At 34.8% G+C, this 20,023-nt stretch overlaps 1 protein-coding gene across 4 annotated transcripts in view; it reads left to right on the top strand.

Moving 5' to 3' along the window:
• LOC106870613 (uncharacterized) overlaps positions 1-20,023 on the top strand; it is a 205,660-nt gene that overhangs the window by 45,206 nt on the left and 140,431 nt on the right. The window contains exon 2 of one of the 4 annotated variants that reach the window (XM_052967811.1): positions 3,272-3,359. The exons of the other annotated variants lie outside the window; for them this stretch is intronic. The gene's annotated coding sequence lies outside the window, so the exon portion shown is untranslated. The remainder of the gene's footprint in view (positions 1-3,271; positions 3,360-20,023) is intronic. 4 annotated transcript variants of the gene reach the window in all.

Raw genomic sequence — 20,023 nt, 5'->3', positions numbered from 1 at the left:
GTGTATGTACTATTAATTTATACCTCCTTCTGTGAGAGCTTGTGAAGACTTAGATAAATGATGTAGTTCAACATTGCTTCTGCTTTTCATTTATTGTGTAACTTCAGATCAGCTATGCCAACCATGCTGATTCTCAATTTTTCTCTTTTGTTTGCCATACCATACTTTTTTTGTGTTTTTTTTTTTTGTTTTTGCCTTCCACCTTCCCTTGCATCCGTTTCAGTTCTAAGATGTTTGGGTGTGATGTGAGAGAGATTTTAACTGCTGTGTCTAGTGAAATTGATTGATTTCATAATGAATCCATTTTAGCTTGAATACTTTTTTTTTAACGTAGTGGAAGTAGTTAGTTAGTTGTGGAGGTGGTGGTGGTGGTGGTGGTGGTTGTTGTTGTTGTTGTTGAAGACACTTTGTGGTGATTGTGGTAATGTCACTTGTGTTCATATAATGGACAGCAGGTATTGAATCAAGCCTCAACTTGTTGCAGGTCGTTTCTGTATTTGTGTCATTTGAAGTTGTATATTGTGAGGTTATTGTTGTCAGCAAGCAATGTGAAGTTTCAGATCAGATTTCATTAAATTCAGTATATTGTTGAAGTCCCTGTCTCATATATACACCTACTTATTTCATTTATTTAGTTAGTTATTTTTATTGTAATGCATTATTTTTGAATAACAATGTTGGCTACAATTTCCAACTGTCCAATCACTGGTTCATTGCATTTGTGACAAGGAAGTGCTTGTATAACTTGTGTGGAACAAATATCACACAAGGTGTTGTTTGTTGAAAGCCATTGGTAATCAAATTTTTCATCTAGGTGTCTTTTACTTGCATCAGTCATTAAACTGGCCATTCTAGGGGACTGCCTTGAAGAGTTTTTAGTTGAAGAAATTGAGCTAGTATTTTTCTTTTAGCCTGGTACTTATTCCATCAGTCTCTTTTGCCAAACCACTGAGTTACAGGGATGTTAAACCAACACTGGTTGTCAAGCGGTGAGGGAGAACAAGAACAAACACAGACACACAGAGATATACACATGCACATAGATATAGAGATAGATAGATATCTATATATACAATGAGCTTATTTCAGTTTCTGTCTACCAAATCTACTTATAAGGCTTTGGTTGGCCCAAGGACTTTAGTAGAAGACATTTGCCCAAGATGCTACACTGTGGTACTGAACCTGGAACCATATAGTTTTTATTATATCTTTTGCTGAAACGTATTTATGTCTTTATTGCCCACAGTGGGCTAAACTTAGAGGGGATAAATAAGGACTGACAAAGGGATTAAGTTGATTACATTGACTCCAGTGCCTAACTGGTATTTATTTAATTGACCCTGAAAGGATGAAAGACAGAATTGACTTGGGCGGAATTTGAACTCAGAATGTAATGGCAGATGAAATACCGCTAGCATTTCACCCGGCGTGCTAATGATTCTGCCAGCTTGCTGCCCTTTTGCTGAGACATATTATGTGTAGTATTTTCATATGCAAGTCTAAACATGGCTATAGAATTAAGAATTTTCTTTTCAATCACAAAGTTCCAGTTTGGTCTTATTGCATAGCACCTTGAACAAGTGCCTTTCAATATAGCCTTGGTTTAGCCAATTCCTTATGAATATTTGATTATATAACCAAATCAAAATTCCTGCATGGAAGGCCTTCATGTATATGTGTGTCTGTCTGTCTTAGCATGTCTATGCATTGATACTGCTTGCAGTGTGGTGATGTTCATGCCCTACATCAACTATATGCCTCTCAACTCACTGCTTTGATATGCAAAAACTAATTGAATAAATCACCTTACTTGTAAAGCAAGTAAAGGTTGGTGCCAGGAAGGACATCCAGCTGTAGAATACTGCCTCAAAAAATCTCAACCAACCCAAGTAAGCATAGGGAAAGTGAATGTAAAAATGAATATAATCGTGTGTGTGTAGTTAAGATAGCTTTTCTGTGGCACATTGGATAAGTGACATCTTCTAAAGCCCCAGGTCATCTACATCTTTGTGAGTAGATTTGGTTGACAGAAATTAGAAGAAGCTCTTTGTGTGTGTGCGTTTATGACTATCATACAAGTAGGGACTTTCATTAGAAATTGTCCATGAAAAGATGTCTGGCCATGAGGCTTTGCAACAGGAAGGGCATCTGGCTGTAGGAAATCTGCATAAAATACTATCTGACCCATACAATCATGGAAAAGTAAAAATTAAAATGATGAGAATGATTACACACACACACAAGATATACATATACTTATATATATATATATATACTCACACACATGTATACATATATATACATGCATACACTTACACATGTACATGATGGCCTTCTCTATTATTTCTGTTTATGATATTCCAGCCTTAAGGCATTGCTCGTCCTGTAAATATAGAAGAGGACATTTGCTGAAGGTCCTGTGCATAGGAATTGAACATAGTACAATATTGCTAAGTGAACATCTTCAATTTTACTCTCGTGGACAAGTTATTCCTTGTATGTGGTCACTGATATTCACAGGAATAAACTTGATTAATGTAAATAAGCTAATTTAAACAATGTCTGCTGGGAATTTTGAATTAATGTTTCACACATATGGCACATGCATGTACACGCTGAGAAAGTTCTATGTGCTCACAGTCATATATACTTACACATTAATCTATGCATGCACATACACACAACCATACATGCACATATGAACAAATGATTGACAAACTTAGACATGTACTATTAGTACATACGCTCACATGTAGACACATATAATGCAGATGGTAGTGGTGGTTGTGGTGACAACATTACTGAATTAGTGCTCTGTAATTGTTACAGGCAGGATTACTGAATTAAATTCTTATAAATTATTTAAATGAATTAGATAAATAATTAATTAATCATTAAGCTAGTTTTTAACCCAGAGCACGTCCATATTTTATAAAATGGCTTCAAGTATTGATATATATATTTTTAGATGTGAACTGCATTATAATAGCAGGCATAGGGGGTATGTTTCCGGTAAATAAAACTTTGCTTCCCAAGTTTGAGATCCGGCTTCTCTATGCAACTCCTACTCGATAAGCCAAAACATGAACCTGCACATACTCAGTCATCCAGTCTTTGTATGTGTGTTTGTGTTGTGTGTGTTTATTACTCTGCTCAAAACGGTTGCTTTACTGTAATGGTTTTCTAGTTGGAATTTTGAATTCAGAACATTCAGAGCCAAAGCAGATATTACAAGGCGTCCTCTAACAATTCTATCAATTCCTTGTTTTAGGCTGGTACTTCATTTATTGAACCCAAAAGGATGAAAGTCAAAGTGATCTTGATGGGATTTGAACTTGGGACACAAACAACTGAATTAAGTATCACAAGGCATTTTACTCATAAATTTTAAGTTAAAATTGTGTTCCTGTAATGATTCTGTTGCAGGTCAAAAATGAATGATAGAAGAAAAGATAAAAGTTTGTTTTCCTTCACATTAGTATGGTTTCCCTGTTTCTCTCTTTCACAATAGATGTAAACAAAATTAGTATGATTCTTGTGATATCCTGCATTTCAGGACTGGCCAACCAATGCAGTACTCTGTCTTCCAGTACTGCATTGGTTGTTAATCTGATGCTCTAACAACCCTGCCAATTCACTGCCTCATTCTGATCTTTTCCAGTTCTTTTAAAGATGGACCTTGAAATGATTGTATCTTTACCTGTGTCTGAGAATCTTCCTTTGTCTTAAGATCCTTTCAGTTTCAAAAGGTTTCATCAAATGATCAGTTTCCAATCTTAATTTTCAGTTTTATTATTTATATTCAGAATCCTTATCTTCAAAGATTTTTATACAAGGCAAATGTTCTCAACCTTTTGTAAGTTGAGCACCTTCTTTCACCAAATAACATTTTGCCCTTTCCTTATATTGTACAAGAAGAAAAGCTGATTATTTCAATTAAAAAAAAAGCAAACTTGTGCAGTGGTTTATTACCTGTATGTTCTTGGACTGTCCAATCCAGCAAGTGCTTCTTTTTAGATATTTGTGTGAACTAGGGCTTGCATGTTACATTTTTATGGAAATTAAAGAAAGCTGAAGATTTATATAATGAACTTATATTGAACGTTGGTGCATCATCAATTATTTTTTTGCTTACTGATAATCATACAATGTCCTACTCAACACATTAACTCCTTAACATTCAGATTATTGTCAAATGCAATGCTTATTTATTCATATTGTTCTAAATTAACCATATGTATTGTCTTGTGGCTCAAGATTTTGATAAAGTGATTGTTTATCTTTTTTACAATGGCATTATAGGGTAGGTGTAAGATGTTGAATCTGGCCAGTTTGAGTGTAAAAGAGGCAAAATATTTTGGTTGGATACGGCCAGTTTAAATGCTAAAGAGTTAATTCTGACAAAGATTTTTCAGGAAATATATTTAAAATAAAATTATTACATTCAATTTAAATATTTAGTTTCCAAAACACATTCATGACTCCTCTACACATCATCATTCCCCATTGTACTCTCTTGACAATTTATATCCCGTTGCAAGCTCACAATGCCCCTTGTGAGGGTGCTATCACCCAGGTTGAGAGCCACAGTTCAGGTGACAATAATGGAAAAGACTGAAGTAAAATTAGATTGGAACATTAATATAGTCGACTAGTTATAATTTAATTTTTATTGGACAATGAAAATTAAATGCCTTATCTGATAAAATATTGAATGCCAAAACTTCTGTGCATGTATTAACAGAATCTAAGGAAGGTGATTGGATAAGAGATGTCTTTAACTATTAGCAGTGATAACAATCAATAAATGTCCTGATTCTGTTGACTAATACTTTATGGTTATTGATTTTAATTTTGTTATGGTGGTAGTAGTAGTAGTCGTAGTAGTAGCAGCAGCAGCAGTGGCGGTGGTGGTGATAGTAGTAGTGGTGGTGGCAGCTGTAGTAGTAGTGGCAACAGCAGTAGTAGTAGTAGTATAGATTTGGTTACAGGCATAGCTGTGTGGTTAAGAAGTTTGTTTTGCAACTTTGTAGATCCAGGTTCAATCGTATTGCATGATACTCCACATAAGTCTCTTCTACAATAACTCCATGTTAACCAGTATCTTTCTTTAGTGAAAGTTTTGTTTGGTAGAAACTGTGCAGAAGCCGACGAGTTGGCAGAATCGTTAGCACACTGGGCGAAATGCTTAGCGGTATTTCGTCTGCCACTATGTTCTGAGTTCAAATTCCGCCGAGGTTGACTTTGCCTTTCATCCTTTTGGGGTCGATTAAATAAGTACCAGTTACGCATTGGGGTCGATGTTAATCGACTTAATAGGTTTGTCTCTCCTTGTTTGTCCCCTCTGTGTAGCCTCTTTTGGGCAGTAAAGAAATAAGAAACTGTGCAGAAGCCTGTGGTGTGTAGATATGTGCATGTGTTTATACCAGTGTAAGGTGAATAAAGAGTAGTACATTCGAACAAGAATACTCTAATTATTTATGTCCAATTGAGTTTTACCGACCCCATGCCCTGACACTAACGTCTTCTCTTGGTATATTATTCTCGTGTAATATAAATAAAACAAGTACAAAACAAAGTAATGAGACCCATACAATCACTTAAACCCTTAAATGTGGTGCCCAGTATGGCTACAGTACAAGGGCTGAAACTGTTAAAGGACTATGTGATCCTACTATAAATTGGTTTTGAGTCTATTTTTGATTTAAGCATTGTAACGATTTTTCCAAATGTTGGAGATTTAGGTTGCTATTTTATTTCCTGTTACTGATATTATTAAATGTTTTCATTTTTGTATTATTTGCTGGGTCTGGATGAAGGGGAAGTATCTTCGGTATTCACAGACCCTCTGATAGGTTTAGAGCCTTTTTCTTGAAAAGACTTATTAATATATCTCAGGACATTAAGGCAGTGAGCTGGCAGAACTGTAAGCACACTGGGCAAAATGCTTAGTGGCATTTTGTCTGGCTTTACATTCTAGGTTCAAATTCCGTTAAGGTTGACTTTGCCTTTCATTCTTTTGGGATCGATAAAATAAGTACCAGTCAGGCACTGGGGTCAATGCAATTGATTATCCCTTTCCCTGGATTTGCTGGTCTTGTACCAAAATGTGAAACCAATATATCTCTGGAGGAAAATATGAAACCAATATATCTCTGTTGGTAGAATCATTAACACATCACACAAAAGGACGTTTCAGTATTTAGTTACAGTTCTTAATTTTATGTTTTGAGTTCAAATAATGCCAAAAGTCATATTTGCCCTATATGGGTTATAGCTACTGATATTAACTGTATCACAACATTGTATTATAATACACTTCGACCCATTTCAGTCATTTGGCAACAAAGTTTCACCACTTCTTTAAAAAAGTAACATTGATCTTTATCATGGATCTTGCACATTTATAGACTTATTTTGTAATCTAGTTTTCACAGGTACTTAATTCGAATTATAAATATCTATAAGGCCAGTCTTTAAGTGGAGACAACTATGAATAATACCATTCAATTTATTGATTAAAAAACCTTTAACTAGCAAAAGGGTTCAAGGGTACCTGTTGAATTTGAACCTGCATCTTCTGTACTCAAGCATCTTCTTTTTTCTAACCAAGGTTTTTTTAATTCAATATATTGATTTCAAATTTTGGCACAAGGCTAGCAATTTCTAAGGAGCGAGTAAGTTGATTATATTGACCTCAGTGTTTATCTGGTACTTATTTCAACAGCCCTGGAAAGATGGAGGGTAAAGTCAACATCAGTAGAATTTGAACTCAGAATGTGAACACAGTTGAAATGCCACTAAGCATTTTAGCCCGTGTGATAATGATTCTGCCAGCTTTCTGCTTTTTATAAATTTATTATATTAAATGCTTTTATATACTACTGTATTCACCCTTAAATTGATTTATTTCATATATCCTTGAAATGTCTGCATATGAATTATGATTCTAACACAGTTCAGTGTGTGCTAATGTAAGTTCAGACAAGAAGAGTCAATGTTTGTGAGCTTTGCATACTCTCCAAAATCCTTTACTGATTGGTGTCTGTTGAAGAACTGGGCAATGAAGAAATTCCAGAAAGTCAAATTTCTGGTGAGGAGGATTTGGTGAAATGGTTTAGGGTTGGAGATGAGGAATGAGTCACAGTAAAGGTGATGGAAGAGAAGGAAGAACAGGTATTAAAAGTAGATCTGGAAATAGTGTGTAACTAGCTAGATCAGAGGAGCAGTGGATGTTGTAGCATGCAGAAAGAGAAAAGAAGAGACAGTGCATGTCTGTGAGCCAGTAAACTGAACATTGAACTATGTTGGTGAATGATGAGTAGTCTTTTCCCACCAGTTGAATAACATTCATTTGGATTTGGACTTGAACGTTTGTATGTATGTAGTATCAGCACCATCTGGTGTATGTGAACAGCACTTAATGGTATTCTTAGAATAAGCTTTGTTGAGTGTTCAGAAATGCTCTACATGTGAATAAGTAATTTGGTTGTAAGAAGTATCACAATGCTAAAATCCTCCTGATATTCATGAATGATGTAATGGTTGCTATTGACTACAAACACTGTGTCAGAAGTTGTATTCATTGATCTCTTACTTCCTTTGATATGATACTATTGACCATGACATTGTAACGGATATTCTTTCCCTACTGTTCTATCTTGAAATGTGTCTCTTCTCAAAGAAAATTCTCACCAAGTTGTGATAAAGAGAGAGAAACCTTTTATTATTCCTTCATTTCACATATTGTAAACCTTGAGGGTGGCTCACTTTTAGATCTATTGTTATTTAAAATTTATTACTGTTCAGTATACAAAAGTGTTTTAAACTTTAGCAGATGGTATGCACAAAGCACACAATGATTGTGGCTATTATTTCTTTTCTTTTTTAACATCTTTTTTTTTTCCTTTTATTTTATGAACAACCAGCCAAATTATAAAATACTGACAATAAATATCCAAATATCTCTTGATCCAAAAAGTTGAATAGATTCCAATTTCTTTAACCTAATAAATTTTAAAAACAAAAATTGTGATATATTCTATCCAAATTCTATCCAAAACCATTTACAGATTCTATGGCATTTCATCTATTTTATTAAAATTCAATTTGTTGCTATTACTGAAAGTTATTGTCATACTCTTTTATATTCATTAGTGGAATTTATTTTAGTGAATATCTCAATAAGATTACTATTTTTATCTTGGGGAAAAATTCTTGATCATTCAAAGATTCTTTGCTGCTTCATTGTAAAAGCTTCATTCATGCTTTGATTGTCTTCAGATGAGATATGTATAATTCTTTGTTGGCGTGTATTAGTCGAACATTCCTAAATTACATATTTCAGAATACTGTAATCCATTTTATATTCGGTATTGAATGGATGACGGATTGCTATGAAAAACATAACTGTGATGTGTTATTGATCCAGGATGGAAGAAGTGGGGAAGGAAAGATAACATCAACTGATGATTTATTATTAATGATTTCATGGCAATAATATTGTTGCTATATCTGGGTATCCATATGATGGATTTATTGTGTCAGACAGTGGACATAACATCAGTTTTAAATAGCAGTTATGGTGACAAGACATTTTTTTCTCTTCCCATACTCCCTCCCTCTACATAATATTAGATTGTTCTTCCTGTTGATCTTCATCTGACTTGCTTGATTGATGTTTGTACATGTTTCACATCAAGAATTGGTAAATTCTTTGAGTTCTGTTCCTTTGCCTTTGCAATCAATCCCCTAAGTCAATGTTCATTGCTACGCATTGAATGCTAATCTGCTATGCCTTCATTGTCATTACTCTTCCAGCCAGTTTTTTTTTTTTTTTCAGACAGTTGTTTGCTTGAATTTTTTAATTTAATCATTATAAATAATCAGTCTTATAAAATTACAACCTGATTCCAATTTCACATGGAACCTCTTCACTTATATTGGTAATTATTCATGAATAAATGGAAGAAATTGTGCGTATACATTATGTGTGTGTGTGTTTGTTGGGAAGTTAATCTATAATTCTGGATTTCCTCAGTAATTTATTGCCATCCTTCTCAACATTTTTTGACTTTATGTAACACTCTTCTATTCTTGTACCGGTTCCAGCTGTGGCTATTCTGGTGTACTACCATTGTGCTTGAGATAAAAGCAACTAAATACTGGTTCCTCATTATGGCACAAGGACAGCAATTTTGAGGAAGGAGATAAGTTTATTTACATTGACCCCAGTCTTCAACTGCTACTTATTTCATTAACCCTGAGAGAATGAATTTCAGGATGAATTCCTTGACAGAATTCGAACTTAAAAAGACGGCGAGCTGGCAGAAACGTTAGCACGTCGGGCAAAATGCTTAGCAGTATTTTGTCTGCCATTATGTTCTCAGTTCAAATTCCGCCGAGGTCGACTTTGCCTTTCATCCTTTCGGGGTCGATAAATAAAGTACCAGTTACGCACTGGGGTCGATGTTATCGACTTAATTCGTTTGTCTGTCCTTGTTTGTCCCCTCTACGTTTAGCCCTTTGTGGGCAATAAAGAAATAAGAATTTGAACTCAGAATGTAAAGATGGACGAAATGCCACTAAGCATTTTGTCTGGCATGCTAACAGTTTTGCCTCTTCACTACCTTAAAGCAACTACATATTGCCTGTGCACTTTGCATGGAAAGTCAAAAAGAAAGTTTTGAAGTTAAAAATTTAGGCAAAATATAGGTGCAGGCGCGGCTGTGTGATTGAAGCTTGCTTCCCAACAACATGGATTTGGGTTCAGTCTCACTGTGTGACACCTTAGGCAAGTGTCTTTTGCTATAGCATCAGGCTGATCAAAGTGAGTAGATTTGGTAGACAGAAACTGAAAGAAGCCTATCGTGTGTGTGTGTGTGTATATATATATATGTGTGTGTTTGTGTATCTGTTTGTCCCCTCACCATCACTTGACAACCAATGTTGGTGTGTTTATGTCCTCATAACTTAATGGTTCTGCAAAAGAGACTGATAGAATAATTATTAAGTTTACAAAGAATAAATCCTTTTAAGGCAGTGCTCCAGCATGGCTGCAGTCAAATGACTGAAACAAGTAATAGAGTAAAAGAATAACTACTGCCCCTTTTTTTTTTTTTTTGTTAATTAATCATTCTGGGGCATCTTTTTCACCATCATCTTTTATTAAAGTCTATTTTCCTCCAAGCAAGATAATAATCTTCCAACCTATAAAACAAACAACCCAAACATATTTACATGGAGAGCTGGAAACAAACAAAACCATTTGAATGAGACTGCTTTGTTTACAATGATCACGCAACATGTCAAGACATGTCAAGAAGCTTGGGCATAGTTTTGTGGTGGACAGCAAGCAAACAGCATTATCCACATGAACAGTAAGGCTGTTGTTGACAACTATATCGAGGACATGAAGATGCGGGGATATAATATATGTATGCACACATGCATACACAAATATATGCATACATATAAGTGTGTGTTTGTATATACATATACACACATACATCAATCAATCAACCAATCAATCTGTGTATCATACTTAAAGCAGATACATTGTTGAAAACGTGATAAACTGTAGTTTGCCATCTTCCTGAGATAGCATCTCTTATCAACATATATTGTTAAAAAATACAGAACTATATCAGCAGTAGAATGAAAATCGTTTAACAGTAGTGGTGATATTGCTAAATGTGCATTTCTGCCTATTTGGTAGACATCAGTGGCAAGTGTCTACTGGTAGCTGCAAGCTAAGACAAAATTTGCTGTTACTGATATAGTAAAACAGTGATTGAAAAATCATGGATGTTGCACTTAGCCTGTATTCTTAATAAAAATTTGTTATGAACCACAGAAGCAGTGTTAGTTCAAAATAGCAATCAGTGTATTATACCTAAAACAAATGCTTTGTCGAACACCTGATAAACTGCGGTATTTGCCCCAAGATAACATCTCTTATAGATGTATATTGTTAAGAAGCACATATATATCAGTTGTAGAGTTGTTTCCTGTATTCAGTGTGAAAAACAAAATTGATATTAGCCTTTGGTTGGTTTTGTTTTGGTTTTTTTTCTTCATTGCATAATTATTTCTAGTTAGCTGTTTTACTGCTCCCTGCAGTAAATTTTTTAACAATACCTTAGCTGTTGTTTTTCATGTGTTTAGCATTTCTGAATCAATAATATATCAACCATCTGACTGTGAGAATATATATGGTTCTGACTGCACTGCAGCTGAATGAGACCCAGCTAGGTTAACAATACTTCAGTTGGCCAGACATTCATATGCTGTCTGTGGGTTATAACAGCAAAATTGTTTTCCAGCAACACTAAATAAACATGCACACACGCATGCACATGCATGCATACATGTGTATGTCTGTGCATTTGTATTAATCGCTTGATTTGAAGATGGGTTACTGGAAGTTACACAGATGAGAAATACACTCAATTATTTGGATGTTTCTGCTCAAAAGCAAGCATCCAGTCAGGCATGTTTCTTGTGCTGATCGTCTCTAGGTTAGAATGCCTTTCCTATTGCCAACCCTCACCTAATGCCAAGCAAAGTAATATTTCTCCTATGCCTAGACATGTTTTCATGGAAGACTGAAAATGAGGGACACATTATATGACAGTGACACATGTTTATTACTCTCATGGATGTCAACACAAAGGAGATATAAATCCACACACACACGGTTTTATTTCAGTTTTCATCCACCAAATTAATACTGTTCATTATTCCTTTACCATTCAGATTACTCTGCCAAATGTAATGCTTATTTATTCTGATTGTTTTGAATTCATCGAGCATTATCTTGTAGTTGTCAGATTTCTATGACGTGTTTATTTAGTTTTAGGATGGCATTGTAAGGTAGTTGTAAGAGGCTGAATTTTGCCAGTTTGAACATAAAACAACTGAAATATTTGACCCAGGTATGGCCGGTTTAAACACTAAAGGGGTTAATATATAAATATACATAAAGGTGGCGAGCTTTCAGAATGATTAGCATGCTGGGCAAAATGCTTTGCACCATTTTGTCCGTCTCCATGTTCTGAGTTCAAACTCCGTTGAGGTAGACTTCGCCATTCATCCTTTCAGGATTGATAAAATAAGTATCAGCTGAATATTGGAGTTGATGTAATTGACTTACTCCTCCCCTGAAATTGCTGGCATTGTGCCAAAATTTGAAATCAATATATAAGTATACATAGAGGTGGTAAGCTTGCAGAATTATTAGCATGCCAGATAAAATGCTTTACAGAATTTTGTTAATTTTCTGAGTTCAAATTCTGCCAAGGTTGACTTTGCCTTTCATTCTTTTGGGGGTCAATAGAATCAGTAGCAGCTGAGCACTAGGACTGATGTAATCAACTTACCCCCTCCCTTGAAATTGCTGGCCTTGTGCCAGAATTGGAAACCAATATATAAATATACATATTGTTACTTGACCTACTAGAATTAGTAGCCATGTCTTTTGCTATTTTCTAGAAAAAGTGTGCATTGGATAGTGTTGTCTTGGGTGCAGTTTAGTTTGGAATTAGACAGGATGGTCACAGCCGGAACACTTTTGACTACTGGCCTACTTAATCAATGACGCATACAGCTTACTAACTCATATAAAATGCTATTAATGCTTAAACAAACTTTACAAATACTTGGCCTGACAGTGCATGGCGAGGTTTTCATGGTATCCATGCATTAATAACCTGACCAAAACTGCATCTGAAGGCTAGACTACCTCTTAAGGATGAGAAAATACTTAAACTCTGATTACCTGCAGACCCCTTTATATGGTACAAGTGTTACATAGATTAGAGTGACACTGTTTAAGATATGCTTGGGCATGGCTGTGTGGTAAGAAGCTTGCTTTCCAACCTCATGGTTCTGGGTTCAGTCCCACTGCATGGCACCTCGGAGAAGTGCCTCCTACTATAACTTTGGGCTGATCAAATCCTTGTGAGTGAATTTGGAAGATGGAAATTGAAAGAATCCCGTCATGTGTGTGTGTGTGTGTGTGTGTGTGTGTGTGTGTGTGTGTGTGTCTTTTTCTGCCACCACTATTTCACAACTGGTGTTGGTGTGTTTACATTCCTATAACTTAGTTCAGTGAAAGAAATTGTTAGAATAACTAGCAAGCTTAAAAAAAGAATAGTACTGGCATCAAAAAGGTTGATTTATCATCATCACTTAATGTCCATTGTCCAAGCTGACATGGGTTGGGTGGTTTGACCAAGACTGGTAATTTGAGGGGCTGCACCAGACTCCAACCTGATTTGGCATGGTTTCTATGGCTGGATGCTCTTCCTAATGCTAACCACTCTGAGAGTGTAATTCATTCGACTAAAAATTCTTATTGGCAGTGCTCCAGCATGATTGCAGTCTAATGACTGAAACAAGTAAAAGATTTAAGATAAAAGATATCTTAGATAGTGTCAGTGAATATACACACACAGTTTAGCTGTATTAGAGTATTGCTCACATACGTGAGATAGTGTTACTTTCAAATACACAAGTATGACACCTCAAGGAATTTCTATGTGGTCATGTGATTTGCTATGAATAGCAAACAATTCTCCAGTTTATCACATCCTGCTTTCATATAAAAAAACATGGCACATTACATAAACTATAATGTTTTCTTAAACATTCCTAAAATGACAAGATGACCATAGGTAGAATGCTTTTGATGACAAGTTTATAATCTGATCTGATCTGACCTATCTTTAAACAACAACAACAAACAACTTTGGGATTTTACCATTGCTATACACACCGAATGACCTTTCTAGAGAATTATTCAGGTATATGGAGTTGCACTGTCACTAAACATAGAGAATGTCCTACGCATGCAAAATATCCTATACTTGAGAATTATCCACATATCTGAGCTTACACAGCTTATACAGATGTGTGTGTCTCTCATACTTGAATATCAGTCACATATTTGGGACTATACAATCGAAACAAACATAAATGTGTTCATTTTAGGGTGTTATTGACATCTTGGACTGCACAGTTGATGCAAACATGTTCTATTTGAGAATATTATGCATATACCGCACAGCTGTTACAAGCATATGCTGCTACATATACAAACATCTTTGACAACATCCAAATAAAAGAATAAAAGGCCTCTTGCTAATTAGCAATCATCAGCTCAACATGCTGTGACAATTACCCCCTCTTTCTCTGTTTCTAATGTTGTCATTCAACTGTTTCTGTTCTGAATTAGCAAACTGTATCACATCTGGTGTATGCACTTCTACTCTTGTCATCCTTACTGTATCCGGAGACTCCTTCTTCAGCACACAGTTTAATACTAAACATTTTCGCAGGCCTTCTGAAATTCACTTATCTACTTGTCATTTTCCTTACAGATATCACTCTAAAGTTATTTGAGCTAAATATCAGCTGTAGCAACAATCTTGACAATTTGAGATGTTTTAGATGTTCTCTGACCACTGTAGGTTGTCTTTGAACTTAATGCTTTACCTTTTTGATAGCTGAATTATTTTCTCACAGACAAGTTCCCTATTAACTTAGAACAGTTTTATAGTCAGCTTAAAAACATTAATAACTCTTTTGTTACCATATTTCTGTTCAAACACCCTGCCTTTATTTCAGTTAATTTTTAAGATTAAGAATAATTTAGTAAAATAACCTTGATATTATTAAGCAGATGTTTGGAACATTAACACAAAATTTTGTTGGAAAGTTTTAATTTTTAAATAATTTTAAAACATGAGTTTTGTATCATAGAACCAGGAGTGACTTAAGTAGGTTGGTATCAGAAGGGTTAAAGCATGCTCACCCCAGATAAGGTGGGCAAAGCAATGCACTGAGATTCCAACATACACAACCACATCAAATGGATTAGTTGCAGTCTTCCTAGACATATAGGGCCCCTGGAGCATCTATCCACTGTGTCCATACTTTAAGCTAGCACTGGCTGAGAGGATTGAAAAAGGTTGGGAATGACAAATTGCCATGCTTAATAAAATTATTTTTAAACTTTATTCTTGTCCGACATCATGACGAAGAAAGAAAAACTATATGAATGGATGCAAAACCCTATTCTGTCTTCTCAATAATAAAGAGACAAGGTGAAGGCAAAGATTGTTCACTAATATTTTTGAAGGTCCCTGGTATTTGTCAGTTTAAGAAATACTGATTTAGCTGGCAAGTGGCAACAGTTCATATTCTTCCATTACTACAATATTATATCTCAGAAAAAAAGACATGCCTGTTATTCCTGACCAGGTTATTGATATGTGGTTACTATGAAATATTCATATTACACTTTCAGATATAGCCTGTGTAAAGTTTGTGTATGTTATTAATAGTGTGTTGTTCAGGAGTTAATATGCTCTTTGTAGTGTAGCATAGCTACTTCCTTTATGTATGTTGATCACTCTGTGCTATTGGTGAAGATTGGATGGTCATGACTACATTGAGGTGTGTGTGTGTGTTTCAAGGTTTTTGTTCAATGAATAGGAACAAGTCATCATTTTAAACATAATTGCATGCATAAAATGGTTGAATGGATATAGCATTATTGGACTCTCTTTTTGCCTAGAAATTATGAGTTCAAATTTTGTCCTGTGTTTTTTTCCAAATACAATGAATTCTGTGCTACATAATACAGTTTATTATTTAAGACAGCAGGATGTGATGTGAGAAAGATTTGGCTATTTCTAACCAGCTTAGTAACCAAATAGAGACTTCTTTGTTGACCATTCTCAGTTTTTAACATTAGCACAAGGCAGGCTATATATTATTTCAAGAGAGTTCAGGTGTATCTTATTTACTGGTCAGTTACTTTCCTTTACCTCTAAAAAATAAAAGAGAAAGTCACAAACTGTACAAGATGTGAACATGGAATGTAAAATAAAAGAATGTACCTAAAAATAATAAAGTGCTTTACTTGGAGAGCAGGAGGCCTCTGCATGTTTATTCAACCTGCCACAAGCAGTTGCCAAATCTCCCTAAAATCACACCCTACTGACTTAAAAAAGAGAACCCATTGTATAATGTGGTCCTTGCTGCACTGAACTTGGGGTGCAAAAGAACTGAGTAAATAAGTAACAGTCAAAATGTTGGAGTCTACATCCATCCTTCAAAATGCGTGACATTGTACTAACAACAGTGACTTTTATTATTACTAACAAAAATTATTACTAAAGGTAAAGTAGCAAGCTTGTAGAATTGTTAGCACATCAGACTAGATGCTTGGCTGCATTTCTTTCAGCTCTTTACATTCTGTGTTCAAATTCCATTGAGGTTGACTTTGCCTTTCATCTTTTCAAAATTGATAAAATAAGTATCATTTGAGCACTGTGGGGACCAATGTGATTGACTAACTCTGTCTCCCTTAGATTACTAGCCTTTTGCTGAAATTTGAAGCTATCATTATCAAGGGTGGTACTTAGCAGAATCAAGAGAGCAAGGGGTGAAAGTCTTGTTGTACTTAGCTGTTTCTTTACATTTTGAAGTAACAGCAAGCTTAGTGCTCTATTAACAATTTTACTGTTACTTATTATCAAAAATGTCTATGTTTAGACTATTATTAACACACGACAAAGAGAGGTCTATTATTAGAAGTAAGTAATGTGACATAATTAAAAAATAAATAACTGTTATAATGACTTATCATATTCATTAGCAAGTTCACGAAGGCTAATTATTTGCAAGATACTGATGAATTATTAGTAGTAAGTCACTGAAACTAGTTTACCCAGTAAATTTCTAATAACAGTCTACCATGAATTTGCTAATAACACTTCACTAGTAAGCTTTTAATAACAGTTCACTATTAACTTACTAATGGTAGTTCACTTGTAATTTGCTAATATTTTGTTCACTGTTATAGTTCACTAGTAATTTGCTGGTGATAGTTTCCCTATAGTAGGACAGAGGTATATTTGTGTGATTAAGGAGTTCATTTTGTAACTACATGTTTTCAGGTTACCAGTTTGGGACAAAATCTACAAGCATGGTAGATCTGTCAACCAGGCCTGTCTGTTCATGTGCAAAGGGCAATGAAACCCTTCTGCATTCCCTTGTTCAGTGTTCATGCATTGCTGACTTTTATGACTTGTGAAAAGCATTTAGTGTGACCTATTGCTTTGAGTATCTAAGCTTACAGCAATAGTTCACCGTCAAAAATGTGCATGGTAATGCTTTTTTTTTTTAATGTTCCTGTTAATTATTGCTAGAAACATTTTGACCTATCAAAGACAATATAGGAAAGGGAATTCTAGAGACAAGTGGTTGATGGTGTTTGTCTGCAGACAACATGATTATTATTATTATTATTATCATCATCATCATCATCATTATTATTATTATTAAGACAGCAAGCTGGCAGAATCGTTAGCATGCTAGGTAAACTGCTTAGTGGCATTTTGTTCGTCTGCATGTTCTGAGTTCTAATTCTGCCAAGGTCAACTTTGCCTTTCATCCGTTCAGGGTTGATTAATTAAGCACCAGTGAAACACTGGGGTTGATGTAATTGACTAGTTCCCTCCCAACAAATTTGAGTCCTTGTGCCTCCAGTAGAAAGGATTATTATTATTATTATTATTGAGGTGGGAAGCTGGCAGAATCGTTAACACACCAGGCAAAATGCTTAGTATTTCATATGTTTTTATGATCTAAGTTCAGATTCTGCTGAGATTGACTTTGCCTTTCATCCTTTTGGGGCTGATATAATCAACTAGCCCTTCTCTCAAAATGTCAGGCCTTGTGCCTTTAGTAGAAAAGATCATTATTATTATTAAGGTGATGCACTGGCAGAATCATTAATATGCTGGATGAAATACTTAGTGGCATTTCATCTGTCTTCACATTCAAAGTTCAAATTCTGTCAGGGACGACTTTGTCTTTCATTCCTTTGAGGGTCAATAAAAACAAGCACCAGTTGAGTACTGGGGTCAATGTAATCAACTTATGTCTTACCCCAATATTGCTGACCTTGTTCCAAAATTTGAAATCATCATCATCATTTCTTCTAGCATGTTACTGGCGAACTATTGCCAATGATTTTAGATTAAATTATTATTATTATTATTATTATTATTATTATTATTATTATTATTATTATTATTATTATTATTATTATTATTATTATTATTATTTGCAAGTTCCTGCTGAGCTAGATAACTTCAAAGTAAATTATCATTAGCTTCTTCACAACAATTTCATGGTTAATATTATTACATGTACAGACACCTAAATATTATTAGCAAATATGAAGTGCTCTGTTTTTCAAAATGCTCACTGCAACCTAGTTGTAACTATCATAATGACCCTTTTGTTGTCAATGTCCACAGTGACATTTTTAACAATGTTCGTAGATATCTATTGTTGGAAAGGTTAATGGTAAATTATTGCGGAAAGTATTCAGTATGACCTATTGCTTGGAGTATTTCTGCTTACAACAATAGTTCACCAATAGAAATAGGCATGGTAGTGCTTCTTTTTTTTTTATTTTTATGTTTCTGTTAACTATTGCTAGAAATATTTATGATGTCCTATTTTTAAACATATTCAGTGATCCATTGTTTGAAGTGACCTATTGTTAAAAGACATTCATGGTGACCTGTTGAGGCGTTCACTGTGACCTATTGTTTAAAGTGACTTGTTATTAAAAACATTCTGTGTGACCTGTTTTTAGAAATGTTTGTGGTGACTTATTGTTAGAAATGTTTACAATGATCTATTGTTAAAGACCTTCATGGTGACTGTCCTACTGTTAGAAGCCTTCTCAGTGGCCTATTTTTGGAAGTGTTCACTGACCTATTGTTAAACATCTTCATGGTGACTGACCTATTGTTACAAGCTTTCTCAGTGGCCTATTGGAAGTATTGACTGACTTATTGTTAAAGACCTTGGTGACTGACCTATTGTTGGAAGTGTTAACAACAGCGACCTAGTAACAACAATCATGCTGATCTATTGTTAGAAGCATTCACTGTGACCTATTAAAAACATTCATGTGACAAACCTGTTGTTAGAAGCCATCACACTGACTTTTGTAAAAAAACATTAATGGTGGACTCTTTGTTAGGAATGTACTCAGTGACCTGTTGTTAAAAATGTAGATAGTGCCTATTATAAGCATTCTTAAGCCATTGTTAGAAAAGCAAATGCTTAAATGTATAATGTGGGAGGTATGATAACTTCAATTAATCAATACTGCCCTATATTGAAGTGGGGTAAACAATGTTCAAAAACATTGCATAACCAAAGGCATGGGAGACAACTCAAGAATACCAGCGATGAGAAATATTGTCAGAAACTCAGATAGTAACAAGGCTCTGGTACTTCAAGTGATCACAGTGACCTGCTACTTAGAATTGTCACTGTGACCTGGTACTTTGAACGGTCACTGTGACCTGGTACTTCAAATGGTCACAGTGACCTGTTGTTGGGAATGCTTTAAGATAAACTAGTTCATTATTAATATACAACTCTGCTCATCCATATCTCTGTATGACACACGAAACCATAAAATGACGTATAATGCTTCAAATCTATTGCATCACTTGCTTTATTTCAAGGTCCACAATACAATATTTGTAGTTGATTTTCTTTTTTGTTTTTATTAATAAATGTTCTCTGTATTTCCAATAAATCGTTTTGTTATTCCACAATTCCACACTGCTGCTGCTGCCAGCACCAACATCACCACTACCACCACAACTATCACCACGACCATCTTTAGGTGAAAATATAGCTATTTCACATTTCTTGAACTGCTAGAATATTGATGGCTAATTACATTATTTTAAGCATTTATTTAACTCTGTTTTAAGTATAATTTTTTTTAACCCTTGGTCAGCTCTGTGTCAACAGCTGTTACAGCCATAGCCGTCTTGTCTTTAAAGACATGATTATCATAGTGATTTAATCTGTAATAAAAAGAACTGGTTTCAGATTTTTACATCATTCTATATCTTCAACTTTATCTCATTCCCTATTTCAGCTTTTTGATTATCTATGTGTTTCCCTCGTTTCT

Source organism: Octopus bimaculoides, chromosome 5 (genome assembly GCF_001194135.2).
Source record: "Octopus bimaculoides isolate UCB-OBI-ISO-001 chromosome 5, ASM119413v2, whole genome shotgun sequence".
Classification (NCBI taxonomy): domain Eukaryota; kingdom Metazoa; phylum Mollusca; class Cephalopoda; order Octopoda; family Octopodidae; genus Octopus; species Octopus bimaculoides.
Note: the sequence above shows the minus strand (reverse complement) of the source record. Positions and strands in the feature narration are given on the sequence as shown.